The 20,069-nt window shown below is 39.6% G+C and overlaps 2 pseudogenes; one reads left to right on the forward strand and one right to left on the reverse strand.

Annotated features, from left to right (window-relative positions):
• The first annotated feature begins 2,247 nt into the window (after positions 1-2,247).
• LOC120569456 lies at positions 2,248-3,194 on the forward strand (annotated as a pseudogene).
• A 10,614-nt stretch (positions 3,195-13,808) lies between these two features.
• LOC120569457 lies at positions 13,809-17,349 on the reverse strand (annotated as a pseudogene).
• Between the last annotated feature and the right edge of the window lie 2,720 nt (positions 17,350-20,069).

Below are 20,069 nucleotides of genomic sequence, written 5' to 3' on the forward strand. Positions count from 1 at the left end.
GCTACATATGTGTACCAGGACTGCATTGAAGGTCCTACGTTAAGCTGCAGGGGCTAATTTTCTTAACTTTCTAGGGGTGCTAGCGAGCCATTTTTGTGCGCTATTCCCGAAACCTTTAAATACAGCACATCTTCACCAGACTTGATGGGCTGCCAAATTTGGTGAGTTTCTGAATATGTTAAAGAACCGCCGACTTATTGAGACTTTAGCTTATTCACCGTAACCCCAGAGTTAGACAAGTCCATACACATACCCTTCTCATCTCCGTCGTCCTGTAGCGTGACTGGCGGCTCCAGCATTAGTAGCCCAGCACAGATCCTGCAGGTAACTGGTTCCAACTAGCCTCTGCTCCAAATTGGCTGACAAAAGTGACAAAATAACGCAACATGTTCCTATTTACGTATTTTGGCGTGATTTGTAAGAATCACAGCGTGTACAACAAACAACGTAACATGAGACACAGCCATCTTCTAACCCGTAAACAAGAGCCGGGAACTATATTCTCAGACAGGCTTGCTGCGAGCATATCACTCTGCCCAAGTACTATATTCTTCCACCTGAAATGAACGGTTGAATTAGAGATGAAGATGGCTGTTAATCTCATGTTCGAACCGACTATTACACGCTGTGACTCTACAAATCACAACATGGAAATAGGAACATGTTGGCGTTATTTTGTCTCTTATTCGGAGCAGTAGGATTACTGGAACCATTCACCTGCATGTTCTGTGATGGGCTGATGCTGCTGGAGCCGTCAGACAGCCTTACAGCACGCACGGAGATGAGAAGGGTATGTATCGACTTGTCTAACTCTGGGGGTTACGGTGAATAAGCTAAATTCCCAATAAGTCGGCGTGTTCCTTTTAAGCCCATCAAAAAGCCAATTAATTTGCCCTAATAATAATTCCTTCAGTTTCAATAGGGCCTTCGCCTCTGTCGGCGCTTGGGCCCTAATAATCAATGCATTCGCGAAGAAGAGTAAAATTACTGACAGACAGAGTGGTGTCAATCTCGCCAGCGTCCCCGTTACTAGGCAATATAGATTTGGCCAATATGTAGTATGTACTATGCAGTATGCAAACAAAAGCAAAAACTGCAGTATGTCGCATTGATTCATAGAAAATCTCCAGTATGCCTCAGACCAGTCCATCTTGCCTACTGTATCCCACAATGCAAAGTGTCAGAACACTCACAATAACCCTGGCTTACCGTTGTGGCCAACAGCTGGAAACGTTTTACAATTTTTATTAGCTATTTGATCACTAAATTCACTTCTGAGACTTTTTATATTTATATAGTGGCCTCTTTGAATTTGCCACCCTGTTTTATATTTACATCATGCAAATCTGGTCTGAGTTCTCTGGTGTGCCCTCTGGTGGAATCCTTTAGTAACAAGTGTAGTACATGGGCAAGTATGTGAACAGTTCCGTTCACGATGCAGCATGTTGTCTATGCGATTGTGGGGTTAGAATATCTCGGGCCTGGGAACTCTGGGCTTGAGTAAATCGATGCAACACACACACACACACACACACACACACACACACACACACACACACACACACACACACACACACACACATAGTCAGTGTGTAACACAGCGTAGCTCCCTTTGGACCCTGTGTGTACAGGTTGCTGCTCTCAGTGTGACAGCAAAACAGGATAAAAGTTCAGCTGCTGCCTTAGTCTGCTGTAGGTCAGGGGAGGGTGCTGTGTATTATTCTAAAACCTACGTTTACATACACTGATGCAAGGACTTCTGAATATCTTTCTGACTGTATTAGCTGGACAGCCCACTGGACTTATAGAACACCATATTTTCTGTTGGCTGATATGTATTGATTTTCTCAGCTATTATTGGATATGAAAGTGGGTAAATTTCAGACGGATTGCAATTGCTAAGTTTTCGCTTATGGAAATAGTGCATTTAAATCACTGTCATCTGTGAACCTTGTTAACCTGGATACATCTTTTCTTTTATTCAACTTTGTTCAATGACAAATGTGAGGTTGCTTGTAAATGTAATTCATAAGACACTGACTTTTTTCCACCCTTGTCTATCTGAAATGTGTTACCTATGCTGAATATTTTCAGGCAGAATTGTTAGAGATAGTGCAGTTTATGCAACTCACATGCATGCATGCTTATTGCTTCTTGATAAAGTGTTAAAATAGGAACACTTTAATCTCATTTACTTTTTCCCTCCATCACTCACTTCTCTTCTTCCAGCTCTGCTGTTGTGCAGACATGAAGAGCAACAACAGCCTGAATCCTTTGTATTTTCAGTTCACTCTGTTTGCAGACTTTGGGCCCCTCAGATATCTGTTCTTCAGTCTGTGTCTGTTGCTCTACATGACTGTTGTCTCTGCTAACATTGTCATTATTCTGACAGTCTGCCTGGAGAAGTGTCTGCATCAGCCCATGTATATTTTAGCTGTCTGCTTCTTCTTTTTAACTCTCTACGCGGCTCAGCCGGCTTCTTCCCCAGGTTTCTGATAGACATTCTGTCTGACACTCATTTGATCTCACGTCCATTATGTTTCATTCAGATATACGTTATTTACACCTATGCATCATTTGAGCTGACTCTTCTAGGCATCATGGCCTATGATAGATTTGTTGCTATTTGCCAGCCTTTACATTATCACAGTAAAATGACATTTAAGATGGTAACACATCTTGTGATTTTTGCCGTGCTCTACCCTGCAGTTGCCAATGGTTGCTGTCTCTTCCTTACTGTTCGATTACCGTTGTGTGGCAATAAACTGAATAGGCTTTTCTGTTCCAACTGGCCTGTGGTTCTGCTCTCCTGTGTGGATACAACTCTGAACAACATAGTAGGTCAGTTTGTCACGATAACAAATGTCTTAATCCCCCTGTTCTTTGTCCTGTACACCTATCTACGTATTCTGCTTGTCTGCAAGAGAAGCTCGTCTGAATTCAGAGGAAAGGCGTTACAGACCTGCCTGCCTCACATCGTGACATTCATGACCTATTCTTTCTCTCTCTTCTGTGAGCTGTCATTGACTCGATTTGAGGCTGATAAAATGAATCCGATCATCACAGTTGTTTTATCTTTAGAGTATTTGATGATCCCCCCCATTAATAACCCTCTAGTTTACGGCCTGAGTCTGCCTCAAATCAAAATAGTTATTTTTAGATTTTTGAAGAAGGGTCCTGCTGTGAAAGTTTAAGACTCTGCAAGAGTGGCAACGATGAAGCTCTAAGTCACAACATATGCTTATGAAAATGTTTAATACATCTGTTTGCCATCAATTTTTTTTAAGGGAATCTTTGAAAAGATATCATCAACCTGAAATACAACATTGATATTAACATTGCAGAAGTTGTATATGCATGGTTCAATTCACAGGTTAAATTATGTTTGAAACTCACATTGTGGGTTTCTACAATGTTAATAGAATATTCTTTTGTCTATTTCTCGAGATATATGTTAAAGCACATGTTAGAAAATGTATTGTGTATGTGCTGCTTTTTCACACAGATTGAACTGTCAATAAATATTGTGCCTTTGATATCATAACCTAGAAAAGTGGTGTCCAGATTTTTTTTTTACTTCAAGGACCCCTAAACTGATGCATATTAGGCCAAAGACGCCCATTTGAAAATATTTCATTCCAGGGCCGCCCACCTGACAGATTTTTATCGTTTAGGATATTTTATTGTAGAAAGTGTATGAAATCCATGATCTAGATAGTCATGCATTTGTTTTTGTGCTACTTATGGATGGAATTATACTGACAATAATTATTCTCCCTTTTGCTGGGGACCCCATGGAACCCCCACTTAGGGAAACACTGATCTAGAACAAACTAGAATTGATTACAGGTGTGTTTGGTGAGAATTTGGTCTCAATATTTTAACATTGTATGTTACACTGTGTTTATTGTTTTAATATTATTTTGTGGTCTGTTGTGAATCACTTGCCCTTTGTTATTATAATAACACACAATTATAATGACATATGAAGGAATTTATGCTAAAAATGTGACCGATGACCAGTCTGGCCCTAAAAAGGCCAGACTTAACCCTGACTCCAATTCTATGGTCGCTACACCCTGAATAGTGTTCGTTTACTGGTAGATCAGAGAAATAAAACTCAGGATTCGTTCAGTTAAAGTTATAACGAGCTTTAGTGATGAATGATATTGCAATCTACAATTACGTGTACACGGATCAGATACTACAAAACAAGTCTAGCTTTCTCCCAGCATCTGATGCCCGGCTAACTCAAACCCTTACTCTTTAACCATTTCTGTCCCATCTTCTGGTGGTGCTATCATCAGTTTGGATACAGTCCCGGGGCCTGTTTCACAAAAGCAGAATATATAAATCCAGGATAACTGATAAAGCGAGGCTTGACCTAGTCTAATTTGTGCATCCTGGCTTGGTGCGTTTCACGAAGGCCAAGCCAGGCTGAGGAGGAGCGACTAGGTCGAGCCAGGCTGAAGTAATTCAGATAGATGCGCGTCCACGGCTTTCCTTAAAAGACCGCGAGGTCGATCACAGATTTACTGATGCCAAAATGGAGAATACGCATTGTACATACTTTATACAGAGTGAGCAGCAGCTTCTTGTGGAAGTATGATATCATGAAATACATTATCTGTATAAAAAGAAAAGAAACACGGCCGCTGTAATGAAACAGAGAGGGCGGCAGATCCACGGACGGATCGAATGCGTATAATTGTAGCCTAAATATATACATTAACTGACCACGGCTCTGAATTGAAACCGTCATAATCATACCATTCAAGGATTAGGCTACTAATCATTTGCACAAATTAACAGTTGTTCTCTTTGCCTTAAAAGTAAGCAGAAGATAATGTTACTCAGGAAATTTACCATAAAGATCAATTTTCTACAACGCTAGAATATGATGCGTAAATATCTCTTTCACTCTGTTTCTCCCTCTCTCTCATGGGCTAAAATATAAATGTCCTAAGTCATATTATCTTCCACTGCTCGCTTTTAATGCAAAGTGTACAACTGTTCGTTTTTGCCAATGACAGTGACTCATTGAATGGTTTCAGTTAAGAGCAGTATTTCATAAATGTATATTTTTAGACTATAATTCAGTCTGTCCACTATTGTCTGCCACGCTTTTTTCGCGTTTTTTTTTTTATTTGATAGAGGACGAGTTTCCTTCTCTACATATTATATGCCTTGCTCCCTGTATATACGGACATAGAAAATAAAGACACTAAAGAAATTGGACTCTAAAATCTAGAAACTATGAAGATAATTAAGTGATAAATTCCATGCACACTGTAAACACGAATAGAACAGAGTATATTCATCTGTTATTCCCCCCAGCAAAATATAAGGTCAAAAACCATTGAGGTGTCCTCTCCCTGTTGTCATGAATGTACAGTAGCCTACATCACTAGATAGTTACTGGTCCAGTGAACTAAGACTATAATTTGGGAGGACTGTACAATTAGGATATGTTCTTAAAATTGTACAATCCTCCCAAATTATAGTTCCAGTTTACTGGACAACACAAATTGTGTGCTAAGAATGCCAAATACAATGCACATGGAAGCAGAAAAAATATGATACTTATTGTTAAAGAATAAAAAAAAAATGAATCAACCAAAATAATTCAAGGTGCATTGGTCAACTATAGAAATATACAGCCCTGTATGTATTGCCCTTAGTAACAGACTTCATTTAAAACACATTTGAAATTGTATCAGCCTTTTCTAATTATCTCAACAACTGCCATAATATATTAATTAAACTTCTTAACTTAAACAATATGAACATCAGTCTTCATACAGCAATATAACAGTAATAATGTCACATGAATTATTATAAAAATAATGGTCACAACTTTAAATAATAACAGTACTTAAATGAACAGCAATATGCACCTGTTAGGTGCATATTGGCCTACAATAGGGTAAAACCACTGCTGGGTGATCAGAAACCCTCCAGGATTAAATAAATCCTGGCTGTTAGCCTGGTCGGGAGCAGGCTAGCTGCACAGAATAAATCTCCATGGTGATTTATGTGCCTCTGCTTTCGTGAAACCAAGTCAAGGCTTAATTCATCCTGGATAACTGGGAAATCCCAGCTTAATCCCTTATCTTAGTTTTGTAAAACAGGCCCCCGATCTTCTCGGCTCCAGCCGGCTAACACTATGTAGCACAATGTATGAAAACGTTACCGTTTCGGCTTCTCCCATTCTCAGGTCAAATGAGACAAGCTGTTATTGTTGGGATTTGAATACCTGTGTGTTCTTAATCTTCTGCAGATTTAGGGAGTTGCGTGAGAGCCAAGGTCATTTTCATACCCTGTGCTACACTTCTCGCGCTTGCAAAACACTGCACCATTGTCGTCACTGCCTCCTCCGGTCAGAGGACCCCTTTCTCAGTTCCCAATCATTCCCCGGGTGCCAATATCCCATACTCCCTTTATAATGTCTTATCACTTTAAAAACCAGATGGCCTCTCATAACCCAGAGAAGCAGAGACGACAAGGTCAGGTCATGAACTCTGAAACCTCTCACTTTATTCTCACCAAATATATTCCTACACATAGGATATAGAATAAACAAGACAGTCTACAGCCATGAGTATGGAATCAGATGTGTGTCAATATAATCAAACAAAACATCTTAAAGCCCATCTTGCAGAGTTTCTAACACTTTTGTGCAATTTGCTTGTTGGTAATAAACATTTAAACTGTTACCCAACAACATCAAATACAATGGATATCACAAAATGGAATAAAATACGAAAAAGTAGTACTATTTTACAGCGTTTTGCAATGATTCTCCTTTCCCCCACAATGCATTGCATTACGTCACGTTGGGGAGACGACAGACGAAAGCCCCGTCTCGGTTCACTGTCTATGGTCACAGTTTCTGCCACTTGTCTTGCAAAATATGGCTTTTGGTCTCGACCAGTCCATGTGTCTTTATTATGTGTATAATAATATTGGAGGGAAAGTGAAACAACTTAGACGGGGATGCTGTTCGGCTTTTCGGAGTTTCCTATATCTGCGTCCATGTTGTCAACATAAGACGTGGTGTTAGTGCTCCTTTTGTACCATACTTGTATTGAATTAAATATTAAGCTTCGCTCCTACGAGATAGGTGTTTTTTTGTAACGTTACACACAAAGCTAACTGGCTATAGTTAGCCTGTATGTTTGCTAGCGGAATTAGCTAATGTTGCATAGCCAGCCTGTAACTTCGGCAATCGGCAGTAGTTTTGGCGAGCTAACCATAAATAACAAAAGCATCACGTGTTTTTGCATTTTTAGTTCACATACAGTACCTGGAAATGCCTTACTGTGCTGAAATAGAAATATATAATAAACATGAGAATTTCAGTTTTTGGGCACGCACTATCTTCAGCTTTCGAGTTTGTTATGACGTTATTGTAGAGAAAAATATCCATTTAATTTTTTCCTTTTCTGTGACAAAAACACAGAAGATAATGACAAAAACACGCTTAGGAAAACAATAAACGGTTGGGTTTAGTAAAGAAACATTGGATAAGGCTTAAAAAAAAGAAAAAAAAAAGGCTTAAAAATTGCCATGTGCGGGACACCAAATGGCGTGTTATTGTACGCATTTTCAGCTATCCATGTGTATATCTACGCTGTATACAGCAGATGTAAACATACCCATCACGTGGCCTCGCCACGTTGCGTGTTATCGCGAGAATGCAACGTACTATCACGAGAACGTCACACGCCTGTTAAAAAAAAAATAAATGGTTGGGTTTAGGAAAAGAACACAGGGAAAGGCTTTAGTAACAAAACAGTGACAAAAACACGGAAAATAACGACAAAAACACGCTTAGGAAAATAATAAACGGTTGGGTTTAGGAAAGAAACGGGTAAGGCTTAAAAAAAAAAAAACGGCTGAAAAATCGCCATGCGCGGGACCCGAACCCTGCTCTCCTAGGTGAAAGTCCTGTGTTTTCCCATGTTCCTTTATACTACTCGCTATGGCGGAAATTCACTTGCAATGTAGGTCAATGCCGGCCGATTTGCGTTGATATACACGCTAAAATGCGATTATGCGTCTTGATAAAACGCCAAACAAACGAGTATGCCACAATATGTGTACATATATATAGGCCAAAAGTTTGGACAGACCTTCATTCAATGCTTTTTTTTTTTTTATTTGATGTTTTACATATTGTAGATTCTCACTGAAGGCATCGAAACTATGAATGAACACATGTACATGTTCTTAACAAAAAGTGTGAAATAACTGAAAACATGTCTTATATTTTAGATTCCTCAAAGTAGCCACCCTTTGCTTTTTATTAATAAGGGAAATAATTCCACTAATGAACCCTGACAAAGCACACCTGTGAAGGTAAAACCATTTCAGGTGACTACCTCATGAAGCTCATTGAGAGAACACCAAGGGTTTGCAGAGTTATCAAAAAAAGCAAAGGGTGGCTACTTTGAGGAATCTAAAATATAAGACATATTTTTAGTTATTTCACACTTTTTTGTTAAGTACATAATTCCATATGTGTTCATTCATAGTTTTGATGCCTTCAGTGAGAATCTACAATGTAAATAGTCATGAAAATAAAGAAAACGCTTTGAATGAGAAGGTGTGTCCAAACTTTTGGCCTGTACTGTACATACGCCAATTCATGAGATCAGTCTGCATTTTCAGCGGGTAGCTTGCTAGCTCGAAAAATTATTGTTCGTTTCCCATAGCCACGGGATTTTCAGAACAGCAACTATTATGACCCCTCCCTTCCTGCCTGCTGTGGCTTCATTGGCCTCCTCCTGCAGGAGCTGTCAGTCTGGGAGGTTCAATCAGGTAATAGGCTGACACCTGTGGTAGGCCTCAAATTAGGCCTCAACCTAATCTATATCTACCAGACCTGTCACATTTGTTTTGCCATTTTTGTTGTAGTCAACATTAATCCAAACAGTCTTCACCCATCTATACACAAAACTCACCACTGATTCCATAAGCCACCACACGTCATGATTCGGTAAATAGTTATCTTTTTTGTTAAAGTGATGGTTCGGAGTAATTTCACCCTAGGGGCTTTTGCACCATGACCTCGAGCCAAACAACCCCCCAGAAGTTTTTTTCACCTGGGTCGACTATTGGGCGAGTTAGCGTTATCAGCTGAATAGCTTAGCGCAGGGGCAAATGGATTCAGGTTTGTATCTCGTAAGTTACTCCACTAATAATGCTCGAAATGATACCAAATTTCTACACTAGTACAAATAGGTTATGCACTCATAAAAAGATGGATTGGAAAGTTTGTAAGTACACCAGAAGTTTATGAACACTTGCCTGCTGGCTCTGCTCTCTGCTGCTGCTGTTACTACTGCAGTAAGACAAGTGCTAGGAACTACAAGTAACTCTGCATTCTGGGAGCACAGTGCTCTAGTGGGGGAATAAGGTACTATGAGCTCTTCAAGTTTTTTTGTGTGTTTTTGGAGATTTAGGGGGTGTTTGGGAGGAGAAAGAAAATATTATTATAATTTTGGATTTAAGAAAAGAAGAAAAGAAAAAAAAAAAAGAGAGATATTTTTTTTTTTTTTTTTTTTTTTTGAAAAAAAGCGGGCAGCATTTGGGTTGGGGGGGGGGGGGTGGGGGTTGGGGAACAAGGAGGGAGGGGGAAAAAAAAGAGGCCAGAGAGAAGAAAAAAGGGGGGTTTTGATTTTTGGGGAGGGGGTGTGTTTTTTGGGATTTAAAAGGGGGGAAAAGGGTTGTTTTTGGGGTTTGTTTTAAGTGGCGTTAAAGGATATATCTTGATCAAAAATAACTCCTAGATTTCTGACAGTATTGCTGGAGGCCAAGACAATGCCATTATGAGTAGCTATACCTTTAGATAATGGGGTTCGAAGGTGTTTAGGGCCCAGCACAATAACTCTGAGTTTAACATCAGAAAATTCTATTTCCTCCATGATTTTCTATCTTTAATGCATGCTTGAAGTTTAGCTAACTGACTGGTTTCGTCTGGCTTGATTGATAGGTATTATTGAGTGTCATCCGCATAACAGTAAAAGTTAATTGAGTGTTTCCTAATAATATTGCCTAGAGGAAGCATATATAAGGTGAACAGAAATGGTCCAAGCACTGAGCCTTGTGGAACGCCATTGCAACTTTAACATGCTTAGAGGATTCATTGTTGAGATTGATCAGATAAATAGGACTTAAACCAGCTTACTGCGATTCCTTTACTGCCTACTAAATGTTCCAGTCTCTGTACAGCCCAGTCTCATGCCAGTTCGTGAAATGGTTACGTTGTTGAATCTATAGATTCGTGAACAGGACACGATTATCGTCGATTCTCGTTTTTTTCGTGTGGTGATTACGAATTTTAATTTAATGTATTTAAATGGGAAGCATATTTCGTCGTAACAGCACGACAACGGTAGGAAGTAGTATGAAAAGCGGAAAATCTGTGTATGGAGGTTGGTCGGGGTGGTGGATGAGTCAGACAATACAGGACTTTCACCCCGGAGACCGGTGTTCGCGAAGGTCTATAGGATAAATCTAAGTATATATCAGGTCTTGTCGTTCTTTCTAGCGGTCCTGCATTTAAAGGTGAACCGTGAGAAGTTGAGGGCAAGAGGTGATGAATTTTATCTCTAATTGTTATAATTTTATCATTAAAGAAGCTCATGAAGTCTTCACTACTCAGAGCTAGAGGAATAGATGGCTCAGTAGAGCTGTGACTATCTGTCAGCCTAGCTACAGTGCTGAAAAGAAACCTTGGATTGTTCTTATTTTCTTCTATTAGTGATGAGTAATAGTCTGATCTGGCATTTCAGAGGGTCTTCCTATATGTTTTCAGACTGTCTTGTCAATCTAAACGATATTCTTGGTGGAATGCCATTTACTTTCAAGTTTTCGCGAGGTTTGGGAGTTGTACCAAGGTGCTAGTTTCCTTTGCCTCATCATCTTCTTTTTGAGAGGAGCAATAGAGTCTAAAGTCGTCCGTATCGAGGCCGTAGCACCGTCTACAAAATTATCAATTTGGGAGGGACTAAAGTTAACATAAGAGTCTGGTATGTTAAGGGGCACGACATTGAGTTAAATACGTTTGGAAAATCTTCCTTAAATTTAGCTATAGCACTGTCAAATAGGCATCTACTGTAGAAGCTTTTATCTAATTTCGTACAGTCGACTAGTAAGAATTCAAAAGTTATTAAAGGGGTGATAGAATGATTATATAGCATACTTCACACTGTTCCTTAAGGTCTCCTAATAGGGTATTTAACATTAATTGGGCTGAAAATTGCCTGGTTGCTATTTTACGGGCCCAAATGCATCCCTGTGTTTTGGCTGCTGGCATAACTATAGTATATTTACAGTTTGAATTTCATCACGCCACTTATATTACAGCTAACACTTGTGTCAGATTTCAATTTAATGCATTTTTGTGAATATGAGGGGTTTCGTTAGCTGCTAGTGTCCATTCAATCCTATGGGTAGTTAAAGATCGCAGCTAGCTAGCTAGCTAGCTAGCTACACTTTTGGCATAACTATAATATATTTACAGTTTTAATTTCGTCACGCCATTTATATAACTGCTACCATAAGGTCTTACAAAGCTAACGCTTGTGTACGATTTCAATTTAATGCATTTTTGTGAATATGAGTGTCCATTCAATCCTCTGGGTAGCTAAAGTACGCAGTTAGCTAACTAGCTACACTTTCGGCATAACTATAATATATTTACAGTTTGAATTTCATCATGCCACTTATATAACAGCTACCCCTAAGGTCTTACAAAGCTAGCTGCTGGTGTCCTTTCAATCCTATGGGTAATCGTGGCTAGCTGCAGGCCCTGGAGCTCCGTCAGGGCATCGGTGACTTTGTATGGAGTGCCGCGGGCTTCCGGTCGTGACGGAGAACCATCTAACTCACAGCGAGCCGGGGTCTGTGAAGGAAGACACACCGGGCTGCGAGGCAGCACCGGCCGCTGTCATGTTAGCCTGCTGAGGTCCTGCTGAACAGCGACACACAGTCGGACAAAATTTGCAATTAGCCATAAATTTTCGTAAAACAGCCCATATTTGACCTCTACATAGTTGATTTCAAGCATTAAAAAGTCTCAGAAGTGATTTTATTATTTAAAAAGCAGACGAATAATGTATAACATTTCTGAGATCTGCATGACCTAGATTCAGAAGACTAAGCTGACCTCAGGTCAGTTGTGTAGCCTATGTAAATGTTGGGGCGTGACACAGGTAGAGACCAGAGCCAAATAAGGAGGAGCCACCGAGCGTTGAGATTTGCCCGTTTTCAGAGGCAGTTTCAAATTGTGAAATTTGCAGAGGAAAGAGGTGTCAATGGGATTTTGAGGTTCTATGTATGTCCTATTTACCCTCCAAACTGTCGTTATTCAACTATGACATTGTAAAGTCGGTTTTGCATTCTATCGCCCCTTTAAACAATGGTCTGATAATAAAGGATTCTGCGGAAATACTATTAAATCTTTATTTTCATATGCCAGCACAAGGTCGAGGGTGTAGTTAAAACAGTGAGTGGCCTTATGCACACTCTGACTGAAACCAATTGAATCTAATAGTGAGATAAAAGCAATACTAAGGCTGACGTTATCAACGTCCACATGTATATTTACATCAACTACAATAAGTACTTTGTCTGATTTAAGGACTACACATGATTAAAACTCAGACGATTCAGATCAAAATTCAGAATACGGACCTGGAGCTCGGTAAACAACAACAAATATAATTGTCTGTAATGTTTTCCATGTTGGATTATAGAATATTAAGAACAAGGCTTTCAAACGAGTTATAGTTTGGTTTAGGTTATGGATTAAATAACAGGCTTGAATCAAAGATGCCTACAACTCCCCCTCCTCTTTTCACTATAATGATAATGACTATTTTAATCATGGATTTCATACACTTATTTTATTAAAATATCCTAAAGGAAAAATCTTGTCAAATGGGGTCCCATGGCCTAATTTGTGTCAGTTAAGGTGTCCTTTACTGTATGTGAAAAAGTTTGGAAACCATTGTTCTAGGTTATGATATCAATGGCACAAGTTTTATTGGCCTTCAATCGGTCTAAAAAAAAGCAACGTATCATAATGTGCTTTAACATTTTATGTGTGAAGAATAGCAACACGGTCTCACGGCAGTTAGTGAAATGGTCACGTAATTTAATCTGATTAATGTACACGGACACGTTTATGTCGTTTTTTTTGTGGTGGTCAGCACGTAATGGGAAGCATCCAACGGAGGTTGGGTTTAGGAAAAGAACAACGGGGAAAGGAAACATGACACGTGGGACACGATCCGCGTCTATGGGGTCGTGGGACAACAACGGGACGGTTGGGTTTAGGAAAAGAAGGGGGAAAGGAAACGTGACACGTGGGACACGATCCCCGGTCTTCGGGGTGAAAGTCCTGTGTTTTTTGACCCAACCAACCTCCCTACGCGGATTTTCGGTCGTACTACTTCCGTAGTCGTGCTGTGATCATGAAAGATGCTTCCCATTGAAAAATTAGTTTACAAAACGTGCTGACCACCACGAAAAAAATTACATAAACGTGTCCGTGTACACTAATCAATAGATTAAATTATGTGACCATTTCATGAACTGCCGTGAGACTGGGTTGGAAATAGATAGAATTTGTTTATGAACAGTTGAGATTAATTACAACCCACAATGTCAGTTTCAAAGCCCCCATTAAGATTTATGTAATAGCAAAAGACATCTATGGAGAAATACATTTAAAAGAATTCTAGAAGCACATTTTTTAGTTTAGTAAAATATGGTTTGCTAAATATGCAATTTAAGTTTTACATTTTTGCAGCAGGAATCTTCTTAAAAAATTTAAAAATCACTCTTTTGATTTGAGGCAGATTCAGGCCATAAACTAGAGAGTTATTGATGGGGGGGATCATCAAATACTCTAAAGATAAAACAACTGTGATGATCGGATTAATTTTATCAGCCTCAAATCGAGTCAATGACAGCTCACAGAAGACAGAAAGAATAGGTCATGAATGTCATGATGTGAGGCAGGCAGGTCTGTAACGCCTTTCCTCTGAATTCAGACGAGCTTCTCCTGCAGACAAGCAGAATACGTAGATAGGTGTACAGGACAAAGAACAGGGGGATGAAGATGGTTGTTATTGTGACAAACCAACCTACTATGTTGTTGTTATGGAAGTTTCCTTTGCAGCATGGGGGGAAATTTCAGAGTTTAGTAAATTGAAACAAATAAGACAGACTGAAACTAAACACCAAGTTGGGTTTTTGTATTTTATTAAAAAAGATATATTTGCAAATATAGGAGCAACATGATTTCACAAAAGGCCGCAGCCCAGTGTGGAGTCAGTTTCTCAAATGAGTGAACAGAACACCAGGCTTATATGCATCTTCAGAGTGACAGCACACACGCACTTAGATTATTATGATGCTACAGTTCTTACAGGCAATCTGATACACATGAAGACAATCAGAGAAATACAAGAGACATCTTGGAGTCATTTCGCCTCCTCCTCCCTGTACGCACTTCACCCCCAGTTACATCTTAACTGGCATGGGAAAACATGAGAGTTTTAGGGTGACCTTGTCCCTTTATCTGTTCAGACAAACAGCTCACATAATGTTCCAGACTGGACACCTCAGCAATTTAAGCAGAAACTGAGATAAACTGTCTTTCAATAATGTGAGAGAATTAAAGTAGAAATAAAACATAAAAATACAAGGAATTATGCTTAAATGTAATTTTTGCCATTACATTCCACCCTTTTGATTACAACCTAATCACAATACACAAATTACTTTAATGATTATATCTATTTTTACCAATAGCGTCTTCCATGTTCTTCAATTGTCAGAGGTTGCTAGCACTTGACAAATCGTTGGAAACAATCTTTACCATTGTTTCGGGTGTGTGTGTGTGTGTGTGTGTGTCAGCACTACCTTCCTCATCAGTTTTTGAACTCAGTCAAACAGAGGGACAGGTGTTGTTCTCTGTCTGAGGTTTTTTGCTTTTTCTTCGGGCAGTTACATACCCAATGTCCAAAGTCCTTGCAGTACCAACACTGGTCTGGTTCGTTGGGCTCATTATTTTGCCCACGGTACCCGCCTCGGCACCCTCTGCCGTGTCTGGGGCCTCTCTGGCTCGACCACGTCCTTCGTGGGAGCGGCCTTTTTCGGGTCCGCGCTCCACATGTTGCCCACGAGCCTGTTGTAACATGCAGACAAACGCTTCAAACATGGTTTTCTCACATACTCGTTCTTTAGTTGAGTCCGTGTCCTCTTCGTCCCTCCGTTTCTCCAGCTTGTCTTCCTGATTTTTAGAGAAAGCTCAGAACATGGGCTTTGGTTAGTGCTGATGAGGTGGCTATTGGTGTATGTGTGTTTTTATGCATCTTCACCTGCCTCTGTCTTAATTTTGTCTTTTTTTCATTAGTTTTACCAAGTTTTCAATTTGCCCGAATTTAAAGGAAACCCAAAAAAAATAATATATTTTGACCAATACGGCAGACACTCTAGATATTCTGAACCACCATTTACCATCTCATCCACCATGGGTCCCATAGGAGTGTGTGACCCGGATCCGCTCGATCCGTTACCCATCCTACTTACAATCGTCACTGTAAGGCCAGGTTCCTACTTACAATCGTCACTGTAAGGCCAGCTTTCTATCTTATTTCGGAAAAACCCATGCACGAAAAAACCTAACAGTTTCGGGAAAAACGTTTATTAGATTTACTTCAAAATCTAATTAGATTTGTCCCCCGAAAATCTATAAAACAAAGTCCCACCCGTGTGGATAGAGATCTGTGGCTCAGAAGGTTCTAGAACATACTGCCAGAATGATCACAAATGTAATTACCCAAATTTAAAGGACCACCCATAATTTATACAAACAACAACAAAATGGTTGTCCTATTTCAGTTTCCAACGTCAGTATTTGTTTCTGGAATGTTTTACTACAGCCAATTCAAATTACTCTTAATTCAATTTAAATTAGAGTTTGATCTTACCCTGCTGCTTGAAATTGCTTCCGTCTTAATAGATCAGTGTTGGGTCAGTAAAGCCCTCCGTGGTTTCTGATCCTCTCTCTCTGAATGCTTTTTGGGCGAGGTAGAGGCAAAGATCGTTTGATCTCGGATCGCAAGTCCTCAGTCAACCACAGAGTCTCCTTTATCTGAGCCCCGCACATGATTCCCATCCTCGTCGCCATTCTGTTATGGAAGTTTCCTTTGCAGCAGGGGGGGAAATTTCAGAGTTTAGTAAATTGAAACAAATAAGACAGACTGAGACTAAACACCAAGTTGGGTTTTTGTATTTTATTAAAAAAGATATATTTGCAAATATAGGAGCAACATGATTTCACAAAAGGCCGCAGCCCAGTGTGGAGTCAGTTTCTCAAATGAGTGAACAAGAACACCAGGCTTATATGCATCTTCAGAGTGACAGCACACACGCACTTGGATTATTATGACGCTACAGTTCTTACAGGCAATCTGATACACATGAAGACAATCAAAATAATACAAGAGACATCTTGGAGTCATTTCGCCTCCTCCTCCCGATACGACTTTCACCCCCCAGTTACATCTTAACTGGCATGGGAAAACATGAGAGTTTTAGGGTGACCTTGTCCCTTTATCTGTTCAGACAAACAGCTCACATAATGTTCCAGACTGGACACCTCAGCAATTTAAGCAGAAACTGAGATAAACTGTCTTTCAATAATGTGAGAAAATTAAAGTAGAAATAAAAGATAAAAATACAAGGAATTATGCTTAAATGTAATTTTTGCCATTACATTGTTCAGAGTTGTGTCCACACAGGAGAGCTGAACCACAGGCCAGTTGGAACAGAAAAGCCGATTCAGTTTATTGCCACACAACGGCAATCGAACAGTAAGGAGGAGACAAAAATCACAAGATGTGTTACCATCTTAAATGTCATTTTACTGTGATAGTGTAAAGGCTGGCAAATAGCAACATATCTATCGTAGGCCATGATGCTGAGAAGAGTCATCTCAAATGATGCATAGGTGTAAATAACATATATCTGAATTACACATAATGGACGTGAGATTAAATGAGTGTCAGACAGAATGTCCATCAGAAACCTGGGGAAGAAGCCGGCTGAGCCGTACAGAGAGTTAAAAGACAGACAGCAGATAAAAATATACATGGGCTGATGCAGAGACTTCTCCAGACAGACTGTCAGAATAATGACAATGTTAGCAGAGACAACAGTCATGTAGAGCAACAGACACAGACTGAAGAACAGATATCTGAGGGGCCCAAAGTCTGCAAACAGAGTGAACTGAAAATACAAAGGATTCAGGCTGTTGTTGCTCTTCATGTCTGCACAACAGCAGAGCTGGAAGAAGAGAAGTGAAAACAGATTGAGTTACAGTAAATGAGATTAAAATGTGTGCATCAAAACGTCCTATTTTAACACAAGACACAACACTTACAATAAACCTGCAGTCATGTAAGTTACTTAATTTGCACATTTCTAACAATTGTGCCTGATAATATTAAGCATAGTTAACCCATTTCAAATATTTCAAAAAGACATTCAAAAGTACACATGGGTGGAAAAAGGTCAGTGTTACATTAACTAAATGCACAAAGAACTTAACAAAAAAGTCCTTTTCCACAAGTGAATTGCAATCTAAAAAGCTTTCACAGTTAATGGAAGTTTTTTTGATAAAGCTCAAAACAAAATGCCATAGGAGATCAACTTCGGTGTCAACCTGGCAGGAACAGATTGCCTGCATTTTCGTGGCGACATGACACAAAAATATTTAAGACCAATCCAATCTGAATTCAACACATTACTTTAATACTTTTTAAGGCCTTGCTACTGAGGCTTACTCAAGCACTGAGGCTGACTCTGACTGAAGATGAGATTCACAGGTCTGACGCGGTGAAGGATCAGAAAGACAAGCAGTGTTGCTCTCCATCGCATTCTTGGTCTCCATCTCCATCACGATGGCCTTAAGCCGTTTTATTTCTTCATCTTTCTGAAAGAGCTTGGTGTGCATCTCCAGCTGTTATGGCAAAATGTGAATAAAATCTGGTTTATAATTGAATTATAGGGAAATATACAATGTGTGACATTGTGATTTAGATGGGTTATGTCCATGTATTCTGTCTGATATACGATAGACCTTCTTCTGTCCTATAGTAGACAGAAGGCTACCTAATATATCAGCCTCTGTGTTACGTTTTGCACTAAACTCTTATTTTGTCTGAATGATCTCCAGAAGGCTAAATCGCTTCTTTTTTTGTTGGCATTTAGGCCTTCATTGTGACACCCCTATACTTATTATTTATATGAAAAAGTTCAAACGGGTAAAGTATGAAGGGAAATTTCACAGTTCAAGGTGTGTTGATTTGTTTCACTGTTTCAATAAATGCAACATCTTTTCCAAAAGTTGTCAATAATGATTTCAAAATTGACCAAAATAATTCTTTCCATAATCGAGCAGCCCTATTTTGAATGCAGGACTTTGGAGTATTTCTACACTGTGGTACATTTTATTAAAGTAAAGGTTCTCAGTACTTCCTCCACCTCTACTTTTGTGTGGTGTAGTTTAACAGTTTATTATTAAAGTCAGAAAAATGACTCAGTAATGTCAATTTAATTGCTCATAAATTAAACTTTTCATTCGTAGGAGAAAAAGTATGTGTGTGTTTGTGATAACTGTTGTTTCTCAGTTGTCCTCTGAGGCCGGCACACTGTGACCACTGGGTGATAATTATCTGGCTGAAGTCAGGCCACTCGAGGCCTGGCATGTTGTTCATCCACGCTAATGACACTCATTGCAGTCTCCTTACATCAGCTTCTGTGGACGCGATTGATGTTATCGAAATAGATTGCATCATACCAATTGGAGACACACGCATGCACACACACACACATACACACACACACACACACACACACACACACACAAAAACAATCCCAACTTTACTTTGAAGATTCACTTTCTGAGGACTTTATTACCATACTTTATCCTCTTTGACCTCCTATAACATTACAAAGGTTTGTTAAGACCATTTTAAATTTAAAAGAAATTACAAAATAAAGTTGGAGGGGGTAAAATTAAGAGAGAACCCCCAGAATTTCTGAGATTAAAGACATACATTTACAGGGTTTCTAGAATTTGAGTTAGACCCCACATGCGAAAGATGTAAACAAAGCCCTGCAAACCTATTACATAGGTTTTGGACATGTCCAAGAATACATCATTTGTGGCAGTCAGTTTTTTCTTTTTTTAAGATTATTTTTGGGGCTTTTTTCTTTCATTTGTAGTGACAGTCGATAGACTGGAAAGGTGGAAGAGGGATTGGGAATGCAGAAAAGAGCCAGAGGTCAAACTGGAATGAAGGAGTACATGGCGAGCACGCTCTTACTGGGTGAGCTACAGGTCGCCCCCCCAGTTGTCGCAGTCGTAACAGTTATATATCTGAAACTCGCTGACACTTCTGGTCTCAGAAAATAATGGAACAACACCACATTTATAACGTCTTGGGTTTTCTGGTTCTGATTTAGTGTTTTTAATATTTTAGAAGAAGGCGAACAATGAGCAGCTGACAGACAGCAAGACTACTAGAGAGAGATGATGATGTCACACAGACGACCAGCGATGTGTGCTCAGAACAGCTCATGGATCTAAGTTATCGTCCATTAAATCATATATAAGTCTGTAAATTGTGTGCAAGGTTGAAACTGCAGGCTAGTAAATGCTCTGTTGTTGGTTCACTTTTTTGTATTTGGGTAAGATCGCGTTCTCACCTGAAGTGAAACAAACTCTAGTTCACTTGGAAAAGAACCAAGACCCCTGTTTTCAAGCGAACCAGAGTTTTTTTGTTTGATCCGCACCAGAGTTCAGATGAGCTTTCACACCGCCCCAAACCAAACCGGACTATCCGACAAAATGCTCCAGGGTTCGTTTTAAACGGACCAAACGTGGCAGGTGTGAAAGCAACCTAAGTAATATTAAAGTGATGGTTCAGAGTAATTTCACCCAAGGGTCCTTTGCACCATGACCTCGAGCCAAACACCCCCCC

This window comes from Perca fluviatilis, chromosome 12 (assembly GCF_010015445.1).
Source record: "Perca fluviatilis chromosome 12, GENO_Pfluv_1.0, whole genome shotgun sequence".
NCBI classification, from domain to species: Eukaryota; Metazoa; Chordata; class Actinopteri; order Perciformes; family Percidae; genus Perca; species Perca fluviatilis.